The following is a 20287-nucleotide window of genomic DNA, read 5'->3' as shown; positions in this document are numbered from 1 at the left end:
ATGTAATCTATAGAAGGTGGCATGGATATAGGGTAACTAGCACAAACTTTAGAGTCAAATTCTGCTATTGCTATATGATCTTTATAAATAAAATATATTCAGATCTCAGTTTCCTCACCTAAAATGGAAGCAATAATATCTTATACACAGAGTTCTTTTTTTATTTTTTATTATTTTTTAAGATTTTAGTTATTTATTCATGAGAGAGAGAGAGAGAGAGAGAGAGAGAGAGAGAGAAGCAGGCTCCATGCAGGGAACCTGATGTGGGACTCCATCGTGGGACTCCAGGAACACACCCTGTGCCGAAGGCAGGCGCTAAACCACTGAGCCACACAGGGATCCCGAGTTATTATTTTTTTTTAAAGATTTTATTTATTCATGAGAGACAGATACAGAGAGAGAAAGAGAGAGAGAAAGAGAGAGAGAGAGAGGCAGAGATACAGGTAGAAGGTGAAGCAGGCTCCATGTAGGAACCCAATGTGGAACTCGATCCCTCCATCCCGGAACTCCAGGATCATGCCTTGGGCGGAAGGCAGGCGATAAACCAGAGCTACCCAGGCGTCCCAAGAGTTCTGAGTATTATATACTGAATTTGACTAGGAACTGGGGAGTGCCTCTCCAGAATGGCCCTACACTAGGAGTCTATGTGGTTCCCTTGTTCTCACCATCTATCAAGGTCATCATTATCCAGTGGCTTCAATCAGGTTCTTCTTCTTCTTTTTTTTATTTTTTTTATTTTTTTTCCAATCAGGTTCTAATGCAGGAAATAGAAGTTCATTTAGGTATTTTATTTATTTAAAAAAAATTTTAAAGTAGCCTCCACACCCATTGTGGAGCTCTGACTCATGACCCTGAGATCAAGTAGCATGTTTGATCCAACTGAGATAACCAGGCATCCCTTATTTATATATTTCAAAGAGAAAGGAGTTTATTACAGGTAATTATGTTCTTTCAAAAAATCATTGAGTGGTTACAGAAACAAGTCTGAGATGGGGTTCTAGGAATTATACCAGAACAACATTAAAATGCCTCAAAAATGTACCTACAGTCTCTGAAGCTACCGTGAAACTATTAAGCTTAAGAAACAGTGCATTACCTGCTATTGTATTGTATTATAGGTTATGTAGATGTGCTGTTGGATTAATTTTGCTAATAATTTACTGTTGATTTCTGCCTTTTTTAAATAAGCAAAATGTGGCTAAAATTTTATTTTCTTATATAATTAATATTTTCATATTTAATCATAAACTTATTTATTTAATCGTAAATTCAAATTTATTTTTGAATTAAAATTATATTAGACTCGCAAAATAATCTTGGTAGCTTTCATTCTTTTACTTAATTTCTCAGGAAAAAAAATTCAATGCCCATGTTCTTGGTTGAATTGTATCCTCCCCCAACACACACACACACACACACACACACACACACACAGAAAATGTATATTGAAGTCCTAACCCTAGGACCTGTGAATATAACTTATTTGGAAATAGAGTCTGTGTAGGTGTATTCAAATTAAGATGAGGTTATTAGGGTAACCCCTAATCCAATATAACTGATGAATTTATAAGAATAAGAAAAGGACACAGACATGAATAGAGAGATGAGGATGCTATGTGAAGACATAGTCACACAAAGGGATGGTTGCCATGTGACAAGAGAAGAGGAAATTGAAGTTAGGTAGTTATAGGCCAAAAAAAAAAAAAAAAAAAAAAGGAGAGCAAGTACCAGAATATTGAGGAAGAGAGTACATGGCCTTCTTCACATCTTGATTTTTAATTCAAAACTCCCAGAACCACGGGAGAATAAATTTGTTGTTTTAAGCCATCAAGTATGTGGTAGTCTATTGTAGCAGCCCTAGGAAACCATTAAAGATTTTGGTACTGGAAAATGGCACACTACTGCAACAAATAAGAAAAGGATTTGAAATTGGCTTTGGAATTGGGTAATGGGTAGAGGCTGGAAGAATTTTTGAGGTGCATATTAGAAAAAGTTTTGTTTGCCTTGAAGAGGCTATTGGCAAAAACGTGAATTAAAGGTTCTGATGGGATCTCAGATGCAAATGAAGAACTTGATTTTGGACAATGAAGTAAAGGTGATCCTTTTAGAAACTGGCAGGAGCTTGATGATTTAGAAAATTTTCAGCCTATCCATGTTTCAAAAAATCCAGAAGTGTGCTCTGGAGAAAAAAAGAAAATAAAGAAATTCTTGGCCACGTTTATGCTAGAAGGATTAGGTATATGATTCAGGGATCCAATCAACTGTCAGCAATGCTTCCACGTGTACCGAAGAGGACAGAGATGGAAAAAATGAAGGAAGGCGCTGAACTTCTGGAATACTACACAAAGGAATTGGGCATCCAAAGCTACTCAGCTGCAAACATGTGTTATCCTTCAAGAAAAGAGAAGAGAGACTCAAAGAGTGGCTCAGAGACCAGAGAGATCTTTCAAGGCTGAGAGATTGGGGTGGATAGTGCCATGAACTCAGAGGGCAGAGATGCTGCCATGGAGGACTAAACTTTTGGGGCACAATGGACAGAGTCATAGTGGATTATTCTCAGACCTTAAAATCTAATGGAATTTGCTTTGATATGGCTTAGGCTTGGTTGGGACCTGTGAACTTTATTTTTTCTTCAAATTTCCTTTGAATGGGAATCTGTCTTATGCTTAGACCACCATTGCATTTTGGAAACTGATAACTTGTTTTCCGTTTTAAATATCCAGAAATGGAGAGCACTTTTGCCCCACGGTAAACCATATCTATTATCTCACCCATACATAATTTAGATACTTTAGATGATGAGATTTGGAACTTTTAAATCATATTTGGGTGATATTTTTCATATAGAGGTAATAATAGAAAGGATTAAGACTTTAGGAGATGTTGGAATGGGGTAAATGTAGAACGTAGTTGGAGGGGAAGGCAGGTGGTTATGATTGGTTTGTGTCACTCCAAAAGTTCACCAGCACATGGAACATTCAGCAACATAGAACATGTCTTAACAAGTTTCAAAGAACAGAAGTCACACGGTGCCTCTTCTCAGACCACAGTGGAATTGAACTAGAAATAAGTAACAGAATGAATACTGGAGAGTCCCCAAATATGCAAAGATTAGGTAACACATTTCTAAATAATACATGGGTTACAGAAGAAATTAAAACTATTTTAAAATATTTTGAACTAAATAAAAATGAAAACATAGCTTTTCAAAACTTGTGGGATGTAGTGAAAGCAGTGCTTAAAGCGAAATTTTAGCATCAAATATATATAATAGAAAACAAGAAATATTAAAAATAAGTAATCTAAGCTTCCACCTTAGGAAAATAGTTTTCCAAAATAGACAGAAAAAACAGTAGTAAAAACTGAGTAGAAATCAATGAAATTGAAAACAGGGAATCAATAGAAAAAGTAAACAACACCAAAAGCTGTTTCCTTTAATAGATTAATAATTTCAATGAGACTCTAAGCAGGCAAATTAAGAAAAAAAGAGAGGGAAAACAAACTGTTAGTATCAGAAATGAAGAAGAAGGCAGCATTGCATATTCCTTGGACATTAAAAAGATAATAAGAGAATACTGTGAACAACTCTGTGGTCACAAAATTAGTATCCTATGAGAAGGACCAGTTCCAAAGTCACAGAAAAAATAACATACAATCTGAAGGACCATCTTTATTAAAGAATCTGAAATAATAACTAATAATCTTGCAAAACAGAAAGCACCCAGTACAAATTAGTTCCTTGGTGAATTCTACCAACATTTAAGAAAAACATTATATAAATATTCTGTAATCTCTTTCAGAGGATAGAATCAGAAGACATAATTCCTAACACTTTGTAAGAACAGTATTACTCAAATACCAAAAGCAGACAAAGATGTTACAAGGGAACTACAGACCAATATCTCAGATGAATATAGATGCAAAAATATATACTGAAATGTTAGCAAATCATATCCAACAATGTATAAGAATTATACACCACCACTAAATGGGATTTATCCCGGGTGTGCAATGCTATTTCAACATTTGAAAATTAATGTAATCCATTACATCACAGGCCAAAGAAGAAAAAAATCACATGATCATATCAATAGATGCAGAAAAAGCACTTTACAAAACCCAGTATTCCTTCATGTTTAAAAACTCTCAGTAAACTTAGAATAGAGAACTTCCTCAACTCAATAAAAAATAACTTTTTAAAAAAGATCAAAAACCTTACAGCTAGTGTCGTACTTAATTATGAGAAACTTGAAGCTTTCCCAGTAAGATAAGGAACAAGGTATGGGTTCTCTCTCACCGCTGCTTTTCAATATTATATTAGAAGTCCTAGCTAAATTTTAGAGCCAGTAAGCAATTTTCTATACCCTCATTCCCTGCCAAGGTGTTTATAAGAGTACATCTTAAGAGAGAAGTGTCAGAAAATAATGGCACCTCAGTAATTTGGAGGCTTTACTTAAGAATCAGGACTCTTCCATCGACTTGCAATGTAGTTATGGTGTGAGGAAGAAATAAACTCTTGTAGCTCTAAAAAGAGGGAGAGAGAGAGAGAGTGTGTGTGTGTGTGTATGAGAGAGAGAGAAGTCTTAGCTAATTCAGCAAGATAAGAAAAGCAAGTAAAATGTGTATAGAATTTAAAGGAAGAAATAAAGCTATGTTCCTTTGCAAATAACATGATCATCTATGTAGAAACCCCCAAAATATGCAGAAATTCTGCATAATTAATTATTACACAGTTGCAGGATCGAAAGTAAATATGCAAAAGTTAATTGTTTTCCTATAAAGTGACAAAGAACAAGTGATATTTGAAATTTAAAAAATACATCGTCAATGTACAAAATATGAAAAATTTGGTATGAACTTACAAAATATGTATAAGATTTATATGAGAAATTACAAAATTTTGATGAAAGATATCAAAGAAGAACTAAATAAAAAGAGAGATATTCTATATTCATGGATACCATTACTTACCAAATTGGTCTATAGTTTTAATACATTTTCACCCAAAATTCCAGTAAGTTATTTGGTGGATATTAATGATTTAATACTAAAGTTCATATAGAGAGGAAGAAGAGCCAGAATAGCCAACGTAGAAATGAAGGAGAAGAACAAAGGTGGAATACTGACACTGTCCAATTTCGAAATTTATTATAAGCTTTGGTAAGCAAGGCAGTGTGATTTTGGCAAAATAAAAGATAAATAGATCAATAGAAACAGAATAGAGGGGATCCCTGGGTGGCTCAGCGGTTTGGCGCTTGCCTTTGGCCCAGGGCGCGATCCTGGAGACCCGGGATCGTATCCCACGTCGGGCTCCCGGTGCATGGAGCCTGCTTCTCCCTCTGCCTATGTCTCTGCCTCTCTCTCTCTCTCTCTCTCTCTCTCTCTCTGTGTGTGTGCGACTATCATAAAAAAAAAAAAAGAAACAGAATAGAGAGCCCAGAAATAGAGCCACATAAATAAAAATCAACTGATCTTTCACAAAGGAACCAAGAAGATACAATAGAGCAAAATTGTCTTTTCAATACTGGAACAACTGGTCATCCACATGCAAAACATGAATCTAGACACAGACCTGACACTTTTCACAACTTTTTAAAATATCGCTGTGTGATTCAATTATAAACCAGTGGTAGAATTTAGTATATTTGAGGAAAGCATAAGTAACATCATTGTAAATATACAAATACTTTAAATTATGACAGCATATTTGACCACAAAATCAGGAAACTATATACTAACAAAATGATGTGACTATGTATATGTATCTGCTTATCAAACACTGAAGTAAAAGAACTAAATCATCTGCAATCTTCAGAGGTGTTTGATGTTTTACTCCATTCTGATGATAGTACTTGGATTGTTTTCATAGAGACATAAAACATTATTTAGCTGAAAATTGGCTATCCATTTGTATTTTTTAATTGGATTAAATTTTCTTCCTTTCTGAAGTTTAGCAGAGTCTGACCTTGGAGCAGGAAAACTTGATGATACAGATTTTTGTGGGTAGCTGCTACTCTGTATAAAGGTTGAGTCTCATAAGGCTGAACCTACCCGAGTCATTACAAGCACCCAGAGTACAAAATGTATGCCCAGGAGCACAGGGTAAAGGGTCAATTCCATTATCATATTGCACAGTCAAGCTTTAACATCCAAACCAATGAATCTAGTTACACTAGCAATCACTCATGTGATAAAGATGATAAAAAAAAAAAAAAAACTGTGGCGGAGTATAAGCTGCATGGAAGACATTTTTGCTATTATTTGCTTGATATCCTAGGTGTACTGTTCATCTATTTTACTTTCCAACTGCTGCTGATAACATTAGCTAAATTTTTAACCCATGCATCATTGTCATCCCTCAGATTAGCTTTACAAATTTTTCCTTAAGCTCCAGCTATTTGATCTACAAGTCTTTTGGGACTAAACGTGTTTTGTTACAGTCACAAATCTTTTTTGTCTTTTTGTTCCTTGTATCTTTAGCAGTTGCTATGCCACTAAATTGTTACCTTCTGCTCTGGCCTGAACATGGATTGGGGATGTGGTAATTCTTTATCCTGATACATTTTTATATATGTCTTGAAGTAGTCCATGAGACTTGGGAAAGTGATTTATTTTCTTTGATGTCTTTAATATTGAGAATCTCAGTACTAAGGCATCCAAGGAATCAGTACTTTCAAGTTTTGTTAAATTCATCATCTATTTCCTTAAATTTTCGATCAAAGTATTTCCTTAAAATTTCCGTCAAATTTAAGCCAGGATGAAGTAGCAGAAAATAGTATATTTTGGTGAGACAGGAATGGATGTGTTTTCAAACATTCTGTAGTTCTTCATGTTGGTTCTCTGAAAACCTTAGGAAGTTTCCCCAAACTTGGTGCCACTATCAATTTCCCCAAATTCACGTGAGTAACTTCAGTTCTTGATGAAAAATATTAGGCTTTGAAATGGCTTCGGGAATACCTCCCCCTTTGCTAGTCAGTCATACTCAGCAGAAAGCCAGATATTCTGAGATCATTTTCTTGGACATTTTGGAATAGGTTATATACCTATATTAAGCCTATCATTTTGCCAAGGACAAATATTGTGGCTAAATCTCTCAAACTGACTGCTAAATGTTCCCTGAATGCCCATCAATAACACTGCAAACATTTTACCAACAAGCTTATTGAAAAGGAAGACAACTCTGTGTCTGAATTTTTCTGCTTTCTCATTGAGCCCTCTCAAAACTAGTTAGTAATTCTTATAATGTCCAATTCAATCAACTGATTCCTGGTTGTACATGTATTTCAGCATGAACTCTTTCAGAAATGATTTTCCTTTAATTAATTCTCCAGCAACAGATACAGCACTGATCTCCTTGACCCTGAAAGCCTCTAAGGGAAGAATTCTATTTAGTGTGATCTCATCTATCTCAAAGCAATGGCCATCTTTGATAGTGAAGACTTGCACTGGTCCTACAGTGATAGAACTTCACTACCACCAGTCTCCAGACCACCATGGCTAAGAATTGTAGGGAGTGAAAAGCTCAGGTGGATTTTCAGGAGAAAACAAATAAATTAATATATAAATGGACCTCAGAAGAGGAGAAACCAGTGGAAAAGGCAAGACTTTTCACAAAAATTAATTCAAAATGGATTAAAGACCTAAGTGTAAAAATACAAACCCATAAAAATCCTAGAAGATAACATACAAGAAAATGTAGATGACCTCAAGTTTGACAATGACTTTTTATTTTTATTTATTTATTTATTTTAAAGATTTTATTTATTTATTCATGAGAGACACACGCAGAGAGAGGCAGAGACACAGGCAGAGGGAAAAGCAGGCTCCACTCAGGGAGCCCGATATGGGACTTGATCCCGGGTCCCCAGGATCACACCCTGGGCTGTAGGCAGCACTAAACCGCTGCGCCACCAGGGCTGCCCTACAATGACTTTTTAAACACAAGAATGAAAGCATAATCCATGAAAGAGAAAAATTGATAAGCTGGAATTCAATGAAATTAAGGATTTCTGCACTGCAAAATACATTGTCAAGAGAATAAAAAGACACATTACAAACTGGGAGAAAGGAAAGACACACTTCCAAAGGATAAAGATCCAAAATACACAAACCTCTTGAAACTCAACAATAAGAAAATAACAACTTGATATAAAAATGTGCCAGAAACCTTAACAGACACCTCACCAAAGAAGACATATGGATGGCAAATATGCATAAGAAAAGATGTTCCACATTATTGAACATTAAAGAAATGCAAGTTAAAACACCAATGCGATACCACTACACTAAGAATGGCCAAAATTCAGAACACTGACAACACCAAACTGCTGGCAAGGTTATGAGGTAACAGGAGCCCAGATTCATCAATGTTGGGAATACAAAATGATACAGCCACTATGGAAGACAATTTGGTGGTTTCTTACAGAACTAAACATATTGTTACCATATCATCAGCCAGTCATACTGCTTGGTATTTACCAAAAGAAGTTGAAAATGTATATTCACACAAAAACCTGCACATGGATGTTTATGGCATTTCTATTCATAATTGCCAAAATTGTAAGCAACCTTAACATCCCTTTGTAGGTGAATGGATAAATAAACTAGGTACATGTAGACAATATATTATTCAGCACTACAAAGAAGTGTGATATGAAGCCATGAAAAGACATGGAAGAAAGTTAAAGAAAGAAAGTTGCCTATTACTAGCAAAATAAACCAATCTGAAAAGATTACATATTGTATGATACTAACTGTATGACACTCTGGGTAAGGTAAAACTATGAAAATAGTAAAATGATCAGTGGCTGCTGGGGTTAGAGAAAAAGGAAGGATAAATAGACAAAGAATATTAAAACTTCAGTGAAACTGCTTTGTATAATACCATTATGATAGATACATGTCATGTGCATTTGTCTGAGCCCATAGAATGCCCAACACCAGAAGTGAATCCTAATATAAACTATGGACGTTGGATGATGATACATGAATGTAGACTCATCAGTTGTAATAAGTGCACCTCTCTAGTGGGGATGCCAGTAATGGGAGAGGCTACATACATTTAGGGGCAGGGAATTTATAAGAAATCTCTATACCTTCCACTCAGTTTTGCTATAAGTCTAAAATTCCTCTAGATATAAAGTCTATTAAGAAAAAAAAAAAAAAACCTGGGATGCCTGGGTGGTTTAGTGGTTTAGTGCCTGCCTTCAGCCCAGGGCATGATCCTGGGGTCCTGGGATCAAGTCCCACATCAGATTCCCTGCATGGAGCCTGCTTCTCCTCCCTCTGCCTGTCTCTGCCTCTCTCTCTCTCTCTGTGGTTCTCATGAAAAAATAAAGTCCTAAAAAAAAGTCTTAAAAAATAAGAAAAAAAATCTTCCAGAAGCTAGAAGAGGGAGCATGGCCTTGTCAACATCTTGATGTTGGCCTTCTAGTTCTAGAATGTGGAAAGGATAAATTTCTGTTGTTTTTGAGCTAGCTATTTTGTGGTATTTCATTAGAGTATCCCTAGGAAAAATAAGCATAGAATAAGTTATCTTGGATGGTTTGGTAATTTCCACCTATAAATTTATCTGGAATTATTATTATTATTATTATTATTATTATTATTATTATTATTTCTTTAGAGGCAGATGAAAGGGGCAGAGGAAGAGAGAGAATCTTAAGTAGGCTCCATGCTCAGCATGGTGCCTGATGTGGAACTGGAGATCATGACCTGAGCTAAAAATCAAGAGTCAGATGCTGAACCAACAGATCCACCCGGGCACCCCTATTATTATTGTCTAATGTAGGGTGGAGTAGATGTTGCAATGAAAAACATGTTTTTAACTACCATTTCAATTTACTTCATGTTAATCTGTTCACAATTTCCATATTTTGAATATTTTAATGAAATAGTCAAGTATTTTCATTACATATTTATTAATAGAATGTTATTAGCAATGATAATGACTTCTCTTTGTTACAAATTTTTTAAAATTTATCTTTCCTGTTATATTTTCTCATATGCAGCAAGGAGAAACCAGAGACATTTTTAATACTTTGGGTGGAAAATCTTTAGACAAAATCATCCAGTTCTTTTTTTTTTTTTTTTTTTATATGATAGGCACACAGTGAGAGAGAGAGAGGCAGAGACACAGGCAGAGGGAGAAGCAGGCTCCATGCACCGGGAGCCCGACGTGGGATTCGATCCCGGGTCTCCAGGATCGCGCCCTGGGCCAAAGGCAGGCGCCAAACCACTGCGCCACCCAGGGATCCCTCATCCAGTTCTTTAAGCACATTTTTTCGTTTTATACCTTACTACAGGCAACTATATTGCCAAGCTTATTTTTCTATGAGATTATCTTCATTTTCCTTTAAGTTCTTGTATTCCTGGCACTTTAAGCTTTTACCAGCACTCTCCTCAGTTCCAAAGTCATTCTCCTACTTTAGAATTTTGTTATTGTAGCATCCCATTTCTTAAGTGCTGAAATCTGAATCTAGTTACCTATTATTGCATAAAAATTATCATAAATGTAGAAGCTTAAAACAATAAACGTTTATTATGTGGCTGGGGCTGGATAATTCACTTCCTTGCCATATATCCCTCACTGTAGTCTCTGAGTATCTTTACAATATGGCAACTGGCTTCCTTCAGGAAGAATGAACCAAGAAAAGGAACCCAACCTAATTTTACAAGTGATATACTATCACCTGTGTTATATTCTACAGTCACAAGGACCAACCCTAGTGCAATATGGGTGATGACTCTGTAAGGGCCTGGAAGAAGAGGTGGGGTTCATGGATGGCAGGGCAGAGGAATCCTTGAGCCCCACTACTACAGTTATTAAAGCATGATCTCCGTACACACCATTATGGAGTGGGTTTTGTCAAGGGTATCAACATAAAGTCTACTTTATCTTCATCTAATAGTGGTTAATTAAAATGGATATACTGAGATTTATTATAGCATAAAGATTTCTGTGATTTGATTAAGTAGGTAATTGGTACTTGTAATCAAAACTAACAGACAAATGATTTAAACATGTGTATCAGTATGAGGTTTCACCTATAATATATGCCCACGATCATGACCCTTGAGGACAATATTATAATGAAGATAATTTTTATAAGTGTCATCTTCTTAATCTTCATTTTAAATGAAGCATAAATGGGAGTGAAGGGCTTATGTGGACTAATGGTGCGGTCCAGTTATTTCAATTAGAGTACCCAGCTACTAGTGAGATGACTGTATTATTGGAACAGTTCCTTTAAACTACTGACCAAGTCTTGCCAGGCTCAGCAGGCAACATCTAATGTGATTATCCCCTAATGTGTTACGGCAGTTAGGAAGTCTATAAAACAATTTTAACAGGGCTCAGAAATACCACTTCTATAAAATTGGGCAGACATAAAGTTAATTCTTTTATGCATTTCATTAAGAGAAAAGTGTTTACTTTCCTCTCTGCAAACAATCCACTCATTAATCTGGAAAGTATCACCTGAGAATGCTACTGAAGTCAATAAGATCAAATAGAATAATGACAGGTATTGTGATGGGAACTCAACAAATTCTCCTCCAAAATATATTCCCCTATTAGAGCTGCTATAAACTATGCTTGGATTTAGCCATCTTGGCAGAAGATTTAAAAAGAAAAGACACATTCAGAGCCATGCAATTAGAGGAGAATCACACCAGCAATTAGTTGTAGAGTAGGTGTTACTTCTATGTTAGCATCTATTTTCAGTTATTTATGCTTTGGGCTTTTTTTTTTTTTTTTTGGTTGTTTTCTTTCTTTCTGTGAGAATTTGCAGGCAAACAGTACAGTCTGAGCTCATCTTTGATAGAGTCTCAAAATACTTGTGTTAGGAGGAATGGTAACCTAACCCTGCCAATTCCTGTTGAGACTTTTCTTCCTTTGAATTGAGTGCTTTTTACTTCTGGAATTTGATGCCTTCTCTGAACTTAAAATAGCTTGGTGGTAGAACTCATTACCTTCTGAGGGTGTACTTTCTACAACAAATCAACTTGTTCAGTTATTCTTCATATGGAGACTCAATCTGCCCACCGAAGTTTCTAAATGTTGACATAAGCTTTACTTTTGTTAACGTTTAGACCGAGTCTTTTTCCCCTTTCATAAGACATCCTCTTTCACGATCCACATTCATTTCACAATCCATATTCATAATAGACTCTTCTATGTTTCTTTATAAGTGGAGACACCTCATAAAGCTGAAGAATACCATTTTATTTTGACTTGCTTGCCATCAGGTTATCATTGATTTTCTTAAGATGGGATTATGTTTTTATTTTTTATTCTTTGTGCCCTTACAACATCAAGAAGGTGCTTGATTGCTGTGTATTTACATATCATGAGAGATTTGGTCCTGCTGCTCACTATCAGGGAAGGTGTAGCTTTAGTCAAAAGATTTTGGTTGTCCTATGAAATAGTATATTTCTTGACCCACCATGACACATGGTGATAGCTGAATGAAGTAACCTTGACAGTCTGCATGGTAATGTAAAATTGATGGGGTAGATGTTGATCTGCAGGCTCATAAAATATAAGATCAAGAGGAAAGTCAAATCACATATGAAGAATGTATTTTTTTAAGGAACTGACATACCCAGAGTGATGTCAAATTGAGACAGGAAATTAAGAGGGGGATTCTATAAGTTAAATAGTATATTTGCACATATATTGGGCATTCAGAAGCATTTACCAACTGCTACAGTTATGGTAATCTGAATAGTACTACTCTTCTAGAATGTTGGAGACATTTGGGGGACATTTCCTAAGCACCAGAATAAGAAGCTGGGAAGTGGGGTGGCAATATATGTTTAATTCATTCAGTATTCAATCAACAGGCATTTAGTGGTCCCCAGTTTTGAGGCAGGTAATGTTTGGGTACACAGTGCATAATTTTAGGCACTACTTTACCCTATTAAAGTAATATGATGATCATAAATAAGGCACGATAAGCTGATTTTGAAATATGAAAAGAGATTTGTATCTAGACTACTGATTTGAAAATACATTTTATAATAATGATTATAAAAGTTTTATGAGATTGTTGTATTGTGTACAATTTTAATAGCTTTAAAAATACCAATGACAAGTTGCATTTGCCAGCTTTTCTATGGTCTGAATCCAATGACTGGGCTCATTTATACTTTACTTGCTGTGATTGGTTCTCTAGCAGATACTTTGCTCCGTGTGAAATTTTAGATGTTAATGGAAGAGAAATAGGTGAAAATGTCAAAGAAATGCAGAGCTTTTTGTGTAATCCAACTCAGTGTAGCCAGGCTAATGTTATGAGCTTTGCAAACACAAGCTGGTGTATGCTAAATTTCTCAGGGACTGTAGTAGCGAGGTGAGGCTCCTAGATTCATACTATAGGACTGAAAGCAAAGCACTGAGAAGGATTACGTTTTATAAGCCCCAGGTACTATATCCACCAGCAGGAAATGATAATATATTTTTTAATGGAAAAATAAAAACCCAGCTTGTTTGGGAAGAAAGGTATTTTTATTAACAGAGCTACCAGACATTGCAAAGGTTGCTAAATGATATTCTAGAATCCTTTTAAAAATATCACTTTGTAATTGACTTTCATTTCCAGAAAGATGGAATGGATAGACTTCCCACCTTTCTTCCTGCTAAGTAAAGCCAAAAACCCTGGACATTTTATACAAAACAAACATAAGACTCTGATGGGGGGCAGGGGGAAGAAGGCATACTAGCTGAAGTTCTTGGAACCTAAGGGATAACATAATGATGAATTCCTTGGGTTTTCTTTTTTAAACTCATAGACAGATTTAAAAGTAAAGAAGGCAGCAATCCAGGAAGGTCAACGAATATAGACAAAAATGGCTCATCAAAACCCTGTTCTCTCTAGCCAAAGGAATGGAAAAAGCAGAACCTAACAAGAAAGAAAACTTTCAGATAATGCTACTTTACTCTAACCAAACACCCCGGAAAAGACTGTAGTCCCACTCCCACCAGCAAAACCCAAGTGGGGAGCCCAGACCATGCTTACGAGGTAGTAATGAGGTGTTCTAACCTCCCACCAGGGTGGTATCAGAGAAGGCAATATAGGAAACTGAATCTCTCACTCATGTCAGGCGGTAATGAGCTCTCTCCTCCCACTGCAGAGTCTGTGGAGACCACACATGTAATCTGGACTTCCACCCCAACCCTGTGACTAAAAAAAAAATAAATAAATAACAGACTGGAGCAGATGCTCATTTTCTTTGTTTTTCTTCCACATTTGGACCATAAAGCTCTCCTGTTTTAATTTTAATTAATTAACTGATTAAGCCAACTTTTAAAATATCAAGAAATTTTAAATAAAAAATAAATTTTATACTCTTGACAAAATTAGTAGATTTGTAAACTCTAGGCCCTAATTCAGCTGCAGCTTAAGAGCATTTAGCCCTTTACACGGTTATGCATTCTCTAGTTAAACACAATTCTCCATACTCCCTATGACCTCCCACACAAAGTCTAAGTGTCAGTTGCCATTTGACACTGAGCTTGCACTTTTTTTCTTTTTTTCTTTTTTTTTGAAAAATTTTTAAAGATTTAATTTTTTCACAAGGGACAAAGGGAGACAGAGACATAGGCAGGGGGAGAAGCAGGCTCCCTGAGGGGAGCCCAATGTGGGACTCAATGGCAGGACCCCGAGGACCTCAGGCTCAACAACCTGAGCCAAAGGCAGCTGCTCAACCACTGAGTCATTCAGGTGCCCCTTTTTTCTTATTCATAGTGGAAAGATACCTCTCCTACCCATTCCTCAATCAAGGATGAAAAAACTAAGCAATATTCTAAGCAATATTTCTCTGATGCCTGCCTGACTTTTTACTAGATAAAACCTTTAGGCTCCTGTAGATATATAAATTTATGTCCTCAATATTGCCTCTAGATCATTGGTTCCCAAACTTGGCTATCCAGAGGAATCCTATAGAGAGTTTTAAAAATCTCATTTGCCCAGGCTGCTCCAGACTACTTATCAAACTAGTTACAGGTAGGACCCAGGTGTGAGTATTTATACCTCCCCAAGGGATTTTGATGCACAACTAAGGTTGAGAACCACTGCTTATTCTCTAAAATCTCTCTTGTTTCATAAATTCTAAGACTTACAATTCTGAAGTCGATTGTTCTAACATTTGGAGAGGTTCAATATATTGTGTATAAGCTATATATTGGAGACCTGGGATTGATGCAGGAACATTTGTTGTGGATCTCTGCTTGCTGAGCTGAACAAATCATACCAACCCGTTAGATGTGCAGCCCAATCTACAGAGAACGTTCACACCTAGATTAATCATAGAGTAATCTTAGTTCTAGGGTCAATATTCTGTGGAACCCAAGAAAGTCATTTTCTCATCCTGGGTCTCATTTTTTTTTCCATATATGACTCAACAGCATATACATACTATTGCTGTACTCATGTCATAAAATTGTGATAAAGACAATAACAGAAAATCTAAATTAAAGTACACAGAAGTATAAACCTACCATAAAAAGCTTAAAAAGGCTTATTTTGAACCTACTGACTTACACTTCAAATTCAGAAAGGTGATCTCAAATTTGAAATTCTTATTGCAATGCTTAGGTAAGAAGCTTTCACCTCTGGTCACCCTCCAAGGTCCAGATTACTTGTCTCTGGTGAATCACAAGGTTGATAACTGCAAGTTTATGGGTTCAATAACCGGCTATGAAAAGGCCTACAATGATCAGGAGCCAGTGGCAGAACTCAGAGCCCAACGGTTTCTATTATTTGTTTTCATACTTGTTCATTCTCTAGAGAAGGTCAGAATATGCTATACAAAACCGTGTTCAGTTCTCAAGTATGAAACTTCCATGACTGGAAACACATTAAGGCTTTTTGACAGCAGATAACTTTTTACCTCCTCTCTGAGGGGCTTCTGTTCAGAACAAAAATATAATATAGTTCAGAGTATTATCAGAGCCATTATAAAATGCACTTGGGCGTTCTGAGATTCATGCTTAATGCCTTTCTATAATTTGTGAGAATGTGCGCAGAGTTCTTATAGCATGCTAATAACATTGTATTATGCCACAGTGCAACACCACAGCTTATATAAGGATAAAGCCAAGATGTTAAAGGCAAAGATGAAGACTAATTGAAAGTTAAAAAACAAGGTTTTATAGAGGCCATTGAGAGGTTGGATTTTGAGTAATGGATAAAAGTTAAAAATAGTAAAAAATATCTAGGCCTATGTTAGAATGAAACTCAAATGGCATTGTTAAGGTAAGCTTAAAAGAAAACTAACCATTGTGTTAAGTGTTTATTTACTTTCTGTAGGAAAAAGTATTGAAATAAATCTATATATTTCAAAAAGTGGGGTGTCTACTAAAATACACAGCCTAAATTAGAACATCACCCATCTTCCATGTGAGTGTCTTTTCCTTCCTAAAAAATATCACCTTTATAAACTAGAAACAATTTTACCTGAAACAAATTTCTTCTATCAGCAGGATTTCAATTTTATAACTTGACACTAAAGAATGAAATAAGACCCAAGTACTCATTTTGTTTGTGATGTTGCCCTTAATTTATTTAAATTCAGCCATGTCACTTGGAGTTCAAGAAAGTCAGGCAGTGGATCTATATGTATTTCAATGGTAGATTGATATACTGATAATGAGAAGCAGTCCTAAAATAAAAGTTATATCAGATGGACAGTAAATATGCTGTTTTCTGATATTCATAAAGTATTATTTCTTTCATAGAAGTAATGATGAGAATGGCATGGTTTTGTGAAGAATAGAATACAAAATAAGAGTAAATCTTCATCTATTTCATAAACAAAACCAGAGCTGATGATAAATAAATCAAGGTATTTGTGTTTTACCTTTGAAAGTAATATAAAATGTTACAGGTGTCTCAGGAATTTATGTAGACACTCAGTGGGACTTGAGAGAGAAATAATAATTATACAACATAGCATTTTTTTGGGGGTCAGTGTTTCTTTGTTGAACTGTTATACCTGAATGAAATAGGACACCTGTTTTGTTTATATCCATTACTGTCTATTTTGAGGTGGCATCATGCCAGCACATTGTAGGGAAAACCTGATGATTACTCTCTAAACTGCATCCATGAAATCACCTTTTCTACTAACATTTTATGAATGACTAACTATAGAAACTTCAAGGTTTTAAAATGATTTATATAATCTAATCATTCATGTATAATTAATTCTAATAATTTGCATGAGTGTTTCAGGTCATTTTGGAATAATTAGCCATTGTTGAGGGGTTTTTTTCCCCATCAATTAAACTAATTGCTTTTCACATAGGTGTAAATTGAATATTGATCCTCATTTTTTAAAACTCACTTGCATAAGCAAATTATGCCTAATTGCCAGCTTACCACATCATTACACAGTTATCATCAATTAAACAAAAATATACTCTACTAGACTAATGAATTCTTTGTCATGTTTTGAAGGGCTTTTTAATTGTGATTCTTCAAACAATGTTGTCATTAAAAAAAAATTAAACACTGTGTTTAAACCCATAACATAATAAAGCACATTGTTGGTTAACAAATATACCAGTGCCTGCCTAGATAGTCATTAATCTTAGAATATAGAGAATTCCTTGAAACACACTCAAAGAACCTCAATATTGTTATTAAATATCCTGAATACACACAAATATTAGACTATATTGGTTCTAAATTTTTTTTTTTAGCTCAGTCCTTTCTTTTTCCTCTCTTTATTTCTTTTCTACCTGATGAAAAATCTCCAGGAGGATCTGAAGTGGTTGGAAATTTCAAAAATCACCAATAGAGAACAGAATGACATTTTAAAAAGTCAGGAGATAAAAGAACTCTGTTCATCATTCATTCCATGCAATGCATTATTGTCTTCCGGTGGTTTTGCTGGGTACTTTGCTTCACTATTTTCTAGATTAGATTCTTAAAAAAACAAAAACAAAAAAACAAAAAAAAAACCCACAAAATACCTGAAAATAAATAATGCCAAAATTCTCCTTGTAGATTTCTATGCCATATGATGTAATTGTCACACATTAGCTCTTCATAGAGATTGGAAATAAAATCAAAAGGATATATTTAAGTGCTTTTTATATGTGGGAAGATGGTCTCAGTATGAAAGCTTTATTTTAATCTTTAAATATCTCACTAACAAAAGCATATGAATATGGGCCACTTTTTATTGGTGCTCACTTCATGGAAGGCAGACTTCTCTCAGTTGGATGTCATGTTGAGCAACTTATGTTTTCTAAGGCTGTATCTACACCACAAAGAGAAGCAGAAGTTAAGAAAACCTTCTAAATGTTTCTGTTGCTTAAAATTGCTAGACAGTGGGTCTTGGATTATCTCTGGGTATTGTGAGGATAGTTTTTTTTATTTGCTCTATGAACCTAACTTTCCTCTTTTCCTTTTCCACAGAGGTGGGAGAGGGAAAGTGGAAGAGAAGTAAATGTTGCTTTACTTTTTGGTGTCTTTTTGATACTAAAATTGAATGATGTTTTAAAAAGCATTTAGTTTTAATCAATTTAATGAAATTTGACATTGTTTAAATTGGTTGGTTCCCCACCCCCAACATGGTTGGGTCTCGAGGGCATTATGCTAAATGATGTAAGTCAGAGAGTGAAAGACAAATACTGTAGGTTCTCACACATGTGGAATCTAAAAAAGCCAAACTTATAGAAATATTAGAATGGATCTTACCAGGGGCTAGGAGGTGAGAGAAATGAGGGGAAGTTGATTAACAGATACAAACTTCCTGGTATAAGATAAGCAAAATCTGAGGATCTAGTGCATGGTGGTTATAATTGATAATACTCTATTATATACTTGGAAGTTTTTAAGCCTGTAGATGGATATTAAATGTTGTCACCACACACACACACACACACACACACACACACACACACACAATTATAATTGTATGACAGGATGGAGATGTGAACTAATCTTATTGTGGTAATCATTTTGCAATATATATGTGTATCTCTTCATCACATTGTATACTCTGAATTTACATGTGCTGTATGTCAATATCTCATTGAAGATTGAAGCTGGGAAAATATTAAAAATAGTAAAATTATGCATATGTGCACAATTTGCCAGGAACTACCTTAGATTTGGGTGTATAATGTTGAATGAAACATATATGGTTCCTTCCCTCAAATTGTTAATAAGAGAAACAGACATCAACGAAATATGTACAACTTATACTTAATGGTAGATCTTAAAATTTCTCCTCTTAAGAAGGAAATTGTAACTACATGAGGTGATGATCTTAACTAAACTTACTGTGCTAATCACTTCAAAACTATACATATATCAAATCATTCATTATGTTGTGCCTCTTATACACCTAATACAATGCTATGTATCAATCATATCTCAGTAAGACTGGACAAAATTTAAAAATTACACTGTATATCTTACACTTAGCTTATAGAAATCTAGAGGTAGTAGACTCCTTGAAAATCATACACTTTAATCACTGGCATCCAATATCTACTTGAATACCTAGAGTGACAGGGGCTTATTACCTACTGAGGTGGCACAGAGCATTTCCAGAGAGCTTTAATCATCACAAGATTCTTAGAACCATTCATTTCCAGTTCTGCAGCTCTTCTGGTATCTGCAAAGAGTCTTCTTGCAGGTTTTAGTTTTGAAGATAACTCATCCCTTGCCATCTCTTTCTCTTTTTCTATTTTGACCAAACATTCTCAAATTTCTATATAACTTATATAAAGCCAGACCTTTCAAAAGATTGTTCTCTATATTTCTTCAATGTGTATTTCATTTTCTGATGGTTTAAAGTTTGTATAAAGGAATGTCACATTTATGGAAATCGTGAAAACAAAACAAAATCACAGGACAAGAAAACATTTGTTATTTTCCCTTTTGCACAGTTTGAAGAGTGATCCAAATAGAAAATTAAAGAGCCACCTTATGTAAAATATATATATATATATATATATATATATATATATGTATATTAAGAATATTGATGCAGGTAAGAATATTGGTGTATAATATACTAATAGTCCTACAATTTGTGCTACTATTATTTCTTAAAATTTATGTTGTACTGAATTATTATTGTATTTGGGAAAAAGTCTTGGGGTATTTAAAATCTTTGACCAAGGTAGCCCTGCCAAACTATTGATACATGTTAATGTTATAATTTCTGAAATAAAATATTGTTTAGTCTAAAGATTGCTAACCAGTGATGAAAAAATAACATTTAAGTTTAAATATTATTTGGCACTCTGTGATTTGGGGTTGATTTT

The 20287-nt window shown here is 35.0% G+C and overlaps 1 pseudogene; it reads right to left on the bottom strand.

Annotated features, from left to right (window-relative positions):
* Positions 1-5829: 5829 nt before the first annotated feature.
* LOC129521648 (atlastin-1-like) overlaps positions 5830-20287 on the bottom strand; it is a 93642-nt pseudogene continuing 79184 nt past the window's right edge.

Source organism: Nyctereutes procyonoides, unplaced genomic scaffold (assembly GCF_905146905.1).
Source record: "Nyctereutes procyonoides isolate TBG_1078 unplaced genomic scaffold, NYPRO_anot_genome, whole genome shotgun sequence".
Lineage (NCBI taxonomy): Eukaryota > Metazoa > Chordata > Mammalia > Carnivora > Canidae > Nyctereutes > Nyctereutes procyonoides.
The sequence above is the reverse complement of the archived record's forward strand: the minus strand, read 5'-3'. Positions and strand labels throughout refer to the sequence as shown.